Genomic DNA, 8,046 nt, shown 5'->3' on the forward strand with positions numbered 1-8,046 from the left:
CAGAGAACACACTCTACAGGACGAGAGAACAGCAGACAGGTGATCACACATCTCATCTCCTCTAATAAGACAGAGAACACACTCTACAGGGGGAGAGAGCAGCAGACACACTCCAAATATACTCCAAAATTTAATTTTACATATTCTTCTCTTGTATTGTCTTTGTTGCTTTGATAAGCTTAATTTCAAATTTTCAAGTAACTAAATAAGTAATTATAAATAAAGTCTCATATGAAAATGCATTGAGTCCTCTTGTGTTTCATGTCCAATACCTTTTAAAAACATAGTGGGTTTACATCATCAACCTTTAAAAAGAAGTTTAAAAATACATTAGGGACAGACGGTAGCTTGTAAGGCTGATAGAAGAGAGAGGTGCCATTTGTGGTCTGGGTGTTTGTTGTGGCTTTAGTTGTCATGGTTTCACACAGTGAGCAACAAAGGTCTGAGGCCTGCTGCTGTAAACATGCACTAAAGTTAGGTGAAGGCTACATGGTGTTTTCAATGGCAAATCCACACTCACTCTATAATGTTGTATAAGAACAGGCATGATGTATGTTTGAGTTAATACTGATGGATGAGGGAATGGCTTATGTTAACAGTAGTGGTTCACTGAGAGAGACGTTATCACTGGTGGGATGAGTTTGGTCAGTTCCGATATAAGGGGTCTTCTTGTCAGGATCTAAAGCATGGCACTGGCTGTGGTTTTGCACATGTCAAAACAGTTGCTGATAAATGTTAAATATAGAAGAGCTCTGACCAAGCTGATGTGAACTTGTCTCCTCTGTAATGGGGCGACACTGTGGGTGTTTCCAGTGAAGTTGTGCACAGAGTATTCTGTAGTCAGTGGTAGTGGGTCTCAGTGAAGAGCTGTCAGTGTTTCTTACTGAGAATGCTTGTGAGATTTAATTTTCTCTCCACTTTGTTTTATTCACAAAAGGTGACTTTGCAAAAAATGTTTTTGGTCACACACACACACGTTCATATATAATTAATGAGGTTCTGACTGGGTCATCACCTCTTATTTAATCTAATTTAATGAGCAATGAGAGAATAGTAGAACAAACCAACACACATGAAAGCTGTGGTTGAAAATCAGGGTTATTCCACTAAATATTGATTTTGGAATTATTATTTTTATTAGTGTTGTTTAAAATTTAATGTAAACTTGTTTTCCTTGCATTTTTGAGGTCTGTAAACATTGCATCATTTTTGTTATTTTGACCAGATGTTATGTTCTGCAAATGACAATATTTGTCAAAATATTGGAAATTTGGGAAAAATGTGTGAACCCCTAGCAAAGCATGCTTATGGACTACCAGCGAAAACCTGTGTGTGCTTTTTAGCCTGTCAATCTAAACGGAGAAAACACAGTGAGAGTAGGAAACAGGTTTGTGCAGGAAACAGCTCCACCCTGTGGCCACACCATGCATGTGCATGTCACAGGGACAGCAGCTGGGTTAGGGTGGGTGTTTGCGCTGTGAAGTTATAACAGAGTAACAGCAAGTCTTCTCAGGACACACGTGGCACTGTGTTTGGTTTTGTGAGACTAATAAAAAAAACTGCTGATGACAACATTAAAGAACAGAAGAGCTCTGGCCAACCTCATTTGTTCTCAGTTCCTCTCTGCTGGGTGGACATTAGGGTCTGGTGGACTGAAGTAATGCTGTGAGACTTCTGGAGTCAGTGTGTGTTCACAGTAGTAATGGTGTTCAGGGTGTAGAATTGTTAGTGTGTGCTGGGAGGTCAGTAGTGTTTTCACAGTGACAATGTTTCTCAGTTTGTGTTTTCACTGTACTCAATGAAGGTGAGTGTGAAATTCTCTTTTAATGTTGAGTGACATGAAACAGTCCATTTATATTTGAATCTAAAAATGTTATTAAAGTGAGTTAAACCATTCTAGATTTATTTGGGCGAATTAGAACCAGAACGTGGCTAGTCTTAACGAATGAAACATATGATTAAAATCTTTGTTCTTTATCTTTGGAATGTATTGTTACCAACTAACCATGTCTTTGAAAGTGGGATCACAGATGATTTTGTCTAATTAGACTTCATAGTGTATTTGTATAAAGACAAAGAGAATATTTATTTTTTTTGTTATTCACCAGTGTTCTAATCTTATTTTAACTGTTCAAAACTCTTAAAAGACGAGCATCTTTACAAGCAGAATAAGTTAAGGCTACACCTGAAATGTTAGTCTGTTACCGATGAGGAACTGAGGGTACTTAGTAAGTCGGATAAAGTGGCTCTACTGCCTCCTGCTTATTAACTGGAGCTACGTCTTTCCAATTAAATGTTATCCTCCTCTGCTAAAGACTAACAGAAGAGCACTCTAGTACAGAATGCAAACAGACAAAGTCTTTGCATATAGTAAGGATTATTTAAGGGAGTAAATCAAAAAGTCAAAATATATTATTTCAGAAAATGAAAAGACAGGTTGGGGAAAATAAAGGCAAAAAGAAATACAAAATAAATTGGTAAAAAGAGCTGGAAAAAGTTAAAGAGTAGGGCTAATTTTGTTGGAGCGTTTGGCACAGGACAAGGTGCTTTTTATACCCTGCCATGCTTGTCTGAAGAGGCATACTCTCTTCCATTTCTTGCATTCTGAGCCTTTATATCTGAAACAAAAGTAGAATTTTTAAACTGTGTTTATGGAGTGGATGTATGTAAACTCTTATTATTGATGTGGTGCTTTGATGTTACTCACAAGCTGGGGTGCTCTCCACTTTGGGTGCCTGAGAATCATTAAGATTGCGTTTGGCCAGTTGTCGAACAAAGTGCAATCAATTATGTCATTTGACATAAATCACAAAGGGGGACACCATTTCGGGGACTGGATGACAACCATTGGTCATATAAAACCTTCAAATGGACCACACACTGTGCGTCCAAAAAGTAATGCATTAGGGCAGAACCCCAAAGACTCAAATTGTCACAGATAGGAAAAATGAGCAGAGGAACACCTTCCTCCCAATCGTTATCATACTCAGCACAGTAAGACCTCAACATATTTTTGAAAGTCTGATGGAACCTTTCCAATGCACCCTGAGAGTCGGGGTGATATGCACTGGAGAAGTGGTGTTAGATATTTAACTCACATTTTACTTGGGCAAATAGGTTTGAGGTGAAATTAGTCCCTCTGTCAGATTGGATACATTTAGGTAGGCCAAAAGGTAGTACAGAACTTAAATCAATGCTTTAGATTTATGTGAACGAAGGGGGAATCGCTTCTGGGTACGTAGTGGTGGTGCACATTAACGTCAACAAGTAACGATGTCCTGCCCATGTCTGTGGCAGGGGACCTACCCAATCTATGAGAACTCATTCAAAGGGTTCACCCACCACAGGAATTGGAACCAAAGGTGCAGGGGGAATAACCTGGTTTGGTTTCCCAACAAGCTGGCATGTATTACAAGACGGACAGTAATTCACTGCATCTTTTCGGATTGATGGTCAAAAGAAATGTCTCAAAATCCGCTGTGTGGTCTTTTGCACACCCAGATGACCTGACAATGGGTGATCATGTGCTAAAAACAAGATATGGGCACGGTATTTAGCTGGTACCACTATTTGCGTCACTGTGTTCCACTCTTCACTAGGGTGAGTCGAAAACCACTTCCGCATTAACACTTCGTTTTCAAGGTAATACTCACTGGTATATCCTGTAGCTTTTTCTCCTTGTTTATCTATGAGGGTGAAGCAATGTAAAAGGGTGCTTTCTTCTCTCTGAGTCACAGCCAGCTCCTTTTGTGACATGAGATCGGGCATCTCAGGATCAGGAACAATGGGCACAACCTTTTCTTTAGGTGCTGCAAACACAGGTGCATCATCACCTACTGGCACATCACACATGAATGTTCCTTTCAGGGGAAGCACATCACCAAGTTTCCGTGCCTGATCACAGGTCAAAACACAAGTAGGAAATGTGCTTAATGCCTCTTGTGTAGACTCACTTAGCTCTACAGGATTCTCTATTACCTCAGGCACAGGGAACACCATATCAGTGGTCATGTCATTACCTAAAATGAATGATACACCACGGACGGGCAGTTCAGATTGTACCGCCACTTTAGCTGGCCCTGACACTTGAGCATAGGTACAGATTATGTACAGGGAGCCTCATAATATTTAGTTCTACACCCTGCACAAACACATCGTTAACACTATATGTGTTAATTTTGTGAGTTAGAACATTCATCTGCCATAGTAGCAGCAGAAGGTACTGTACTTGCTTTCTGTTCATTCAAGTAAACAACTGTTTCTGGGAGACAATTTTTAAACTCAAGTAACATCAGCTCTTTTAGCTGGTCGAATGTTTTTCACACTACTTGCACTACACCACTTCTCAAATAAAAAGGTTTCTCTCTTGCAAACTCTATGTGTCTGGTTGGGGGATTTTCTCAAACACCGAAAATTCTGCCTATAGGCTTCTGGCACTAACTCAAGCATACAGTAAAATCGCAGTTAAAGCTCTGCTCTAAAGTTAATGAGCACTCTTGCACTTTTCCTACTAACTTGCACTGGAGCATGAGTGGCCAAAGATCCTTAGGCCAAATTAATGCTGTGGCAATACATTAAAACACAGAAAAATATGCATCTACCTCCATCCCGAAATGCTTGTACTAAACTTCTGCCGGCTGATGTTAAATCCATGTGCCACCTGTGTAGTGAATACAGGAGTAGTGAGTGATCTTGGCAGGCGTGATTTTGGTACCTGGGTACTGCCGTTAGCCGAGCCATCCGAGGAATAGGACCCTCCGGACCCATGCTCTGCCTCCGGATCGCAGCCTCCTTATCTGCCTTTTCTACCTCAAGCTGTAAGGCCTGCACCCTCAGTAACTCTGTCTCATGTTCCTGCCTCTTGATTTCCAGCATCTGGTCACCACCAAGAAACTGGATGACCTGAGGCTCTATGCGTGAGTTGACCACAAAGTCGCCTCTTGTTTCCACCACTGACATGCCCTGTGTCAGGTTCACCACAACACCAACAGGACCACCTCGTTCTGTCAAAACTCCGTCTTGTACTAAGCAGGCCTCTAAGACTTCTTTGATTTCCCATTTTGTGGCTGAACAGGTCACCACAACATCAAATAAATTTGTTAGTAGTAACAGGTCTGCCTTTCTAGACAGATCAAACTGCTCCAGGGTAGGACAAAGAGTAAAACCAGACTAATCAAAACTCACAATCCTAACACAAGTGCTCCCAACACACTATGGCAAAACCCAAACTACACACAACCACACAGTCACCCCACCAACAAAAGAACACCACCAACCAGCACAGAAAACCCACCAAAATACACAAAGGGCAAAGAAAAAAAGGAACAAAGGACCCAATTATGCCCCAATTATGTTACAACCCTGTCTAGTCTGGGAGGCCGTAACACAGGGTCGAGTATTACAACAGTAGAAATGAGCAACAGGATGAATAACCAGACAAAGTTGACAGCAAAGATCTAGTGAAGTTACAAGCTTTAGCTGTTTAAAGACAAGAAACTGGTGTAATCACATCAGTAGTGACCAAGGCCAACACAACAAAACCACACTAGAAACAAAACAGCAACTGACTAAGCTAACAAAAGAAACTTACAATGACTACACTGTGTGAAACAAAGATAAACCCACACCCAAACAAAAGGGCAGCCACTCCCTACCACCAGTGTGTAACTATATACGGGACAATATATATATAAGACACAAGAACATATAGTAACAAGCCATCAAACAAGGGGCAAATCCAGTCATACACATAAAGTCTAGCAAACACAAGCTCAAAATGTAGCAACAAGTCAGGAGCAGGAGGAGGAGGAGGAGCAGGAGGAGGAGGAGCAGGAGGAGCAGGAGGAGGAAACTCTTCTCCAATGAGCCCTAATTCAAACATTTTGTCTCTTCCTCTTCCTTTTATATTGTCCTCTGCTCACCGGAAAACCTGGTGTGGATTAGGATAGAGGCAGAGGCAAAACCTGTAACACAGAATGCAGACATACAGGTGGACATAACAGGTGGATAATTATTGATTGATATAGATCTTGAACTCTCTTGATTTATCTAGAGTAGTGGTCATTGCATTTGCTTTCCAGGTTACAGGTCCCATCTTATATACTGTGCAGAAGCATTTCTCTTTCATCCATTTTTGGTGTTTACTGTATAAAATGGTTGGAACAAAAGGAAGCATGGGCAGGCGAGGCTAAAGAACTGCACAGGGAAATCAACTTAAACTCACCATCATGGAACTGCAGCTGAGCTGCTTTTTAACTGTATTCAAAATGTTAAAAGAAGGCAATACTGTTCATGACTTCAAAGTACAACTGAGAGGAGTGAGGTTCTGAGGACAACTATTGGGACTGCAATGAAAGAGATCTTCGGTTTTTATGGCCTTAAGCAGTGAAGATCTCACATGTACCTGCTACATAAGTTTAGAAAGCAAGAACAGAATCTACCATTTTCCAGGACCACCAGTTTGGACTGATGTGTATCTCGGACTAGAGGGTTCCCTTTCAGCTAAATGGCTCTCCAGCCATTCGAACGAGCACTCAGAGACTTTGATCACAATCTGAAGGGCCATGGGGCCTGCAAAGATGCTGAAAGATTCATATGCTGCATTACTTCTTATTCTTTTGTTTGTTTGTTTGTTTTTAATAAACAACACAAGGATGCAGATTTATTCCTCAATGAGAAAGTAAACGCATGCGCACACAGACACACACACACACACGTACAAAACTAGAATTACACACCACACTCATCTTCTATCTAGCAGCTTTTGTGTCAACATATTTTCTTAATTCAGACATTATAGTGCAAAACGTCTTGTATCCTTTTACATTAATAGTGTACAGTATTCTACAACAGTAATATTAGTCTAACAGTATTACAGTTACATTAGCCCTGGTGCACATATGCAATTTTATGCCAATATTAAATTTTCTTTCTTTGTTCAAATAAAACCCCAAGGCTCATTTGCAGTGCAGCAGACAGCACGGAAAATTCCAGACTTTTCCCTGCTAGTAATGCCATTTTCCAGATGCTTGTCTCATCCTCTCTCTGCCACGGCAACCCTTAAATAGGCCCAGATAAGATAAGATAGAGCTCAGCCACCTCTTATCCATCCTATAATTGCCGCATTTGCCCATCAGCGCTGGAGGCTCTGGCTTTTAGCCACGGTAGCTTCTTCCTGCCAGAAGCTCCAGCTTCCTGTCTGTTGACCTGAGAAAACAAGGAAAATTAATGCAAATTTCAAGAAAGCATTTGTTACCATTGCGAGTTCCAGATTGAAACCAGTTTTGTTTGTTGGGTTTTTTTTATTTACAGAGAGTTTAGTCAAAAATATTTGCTCCATTAGTCAAAAATATTTTCCTATGTTTTTGTCTCTGGGTCTCTCTCTCTCTCTCTCTGTTTTGCACAGGTGCTGATGGCAAAATCGATATTGAAAGATGATCGCTCTTGGCCAGTGCAGGCCAAAGAAAAAAAAAACAAGTTACTCGAAGCCTCGATCCATCTCCGCTGCCACGGCCATGGCATTTATCAGCCTCACATTAAAAAAAACAAAAAACGAGGCTAGAAAAACAGACACGAATAACCGAGCTGGCCGTGCGGGTGTGGTTTGTATCTCTGCCAGAGAAGCAAGGCGGCATACAGGCGAACTCGTTAACGCATTTTGCAGCAATTTCCCCCAAGCGAGAGCGCGATAGATAAGTAAATAAATAAATGAAGATAAATAAATAAAGAGAAAACGTTAGCGCATTTGTCAGTGCCTCGCCTTAAGAACGCAAACGGCGGTTCAGATGTCCTACGGTGTCACATAAGCGCCAGCATAAAATTACATTTGTTTTTTTTTTTATTCGATGGAATAAAAAAACTTGCACTCGGCAGTTTAGTATTTTAGTATTTATGTACTGACCCGTACTTGGTCTAATACTACAGGATCCATTCTTTGAATGATTTGGTGATTTGGGACAATTCCAGCAAGCATTTAGCCTCAGAAGAATGCCGGGAGAAAACCTTTTACCTGGATATGGAATGTTATTAGATTAAGCTCTTAGGAAA

General features: G+C 40.8%; 1 long non-coding RNA gene across 1 annotated transcript in view; it reads right to left on the reverse strand.

The window, feature by feature from the left end:
- Window positions 1–5,487: 5,487 nt before the first annotated feature.
- The window catches only part of LOC118241884 (uncharacterized), a 2,802-nt gene continuing 243 nt past the window's right edge, over window positions 5,488–8,046 (reverse strand). Inside the window, exons 2-3 of the long non-coding RNA XR_004776394.2 lie at window positions 7,099–7,206; window positions 5,488–5,963 (exon numbers count right to left, since the gene is read on the reverse strand). This is a non-coding gene — a long non-coding RNA (uncharacterized LOC118241884). The remainder of the gene's footprint in view (window positions 5,964–7,098; window positions 7,207–8,046) is intronic.

The sequence above is a fragment of the Electrophorus electricus genome, chromosome 2 (genome assembly GCF_041902795.1).
Source record: "Electrophorus electricus isolate QZ-2024a chromosome 2, ASM4190279v1, whole genome shotgun sequence".
NCBI classification, from domain to species: domain Eukaryota; kingdom Metazoa; phylum Chordata; class Actinopteri; order Gymnotiformes; family Gymnotidae; genus Electrophorus; species Electrophorus electricus.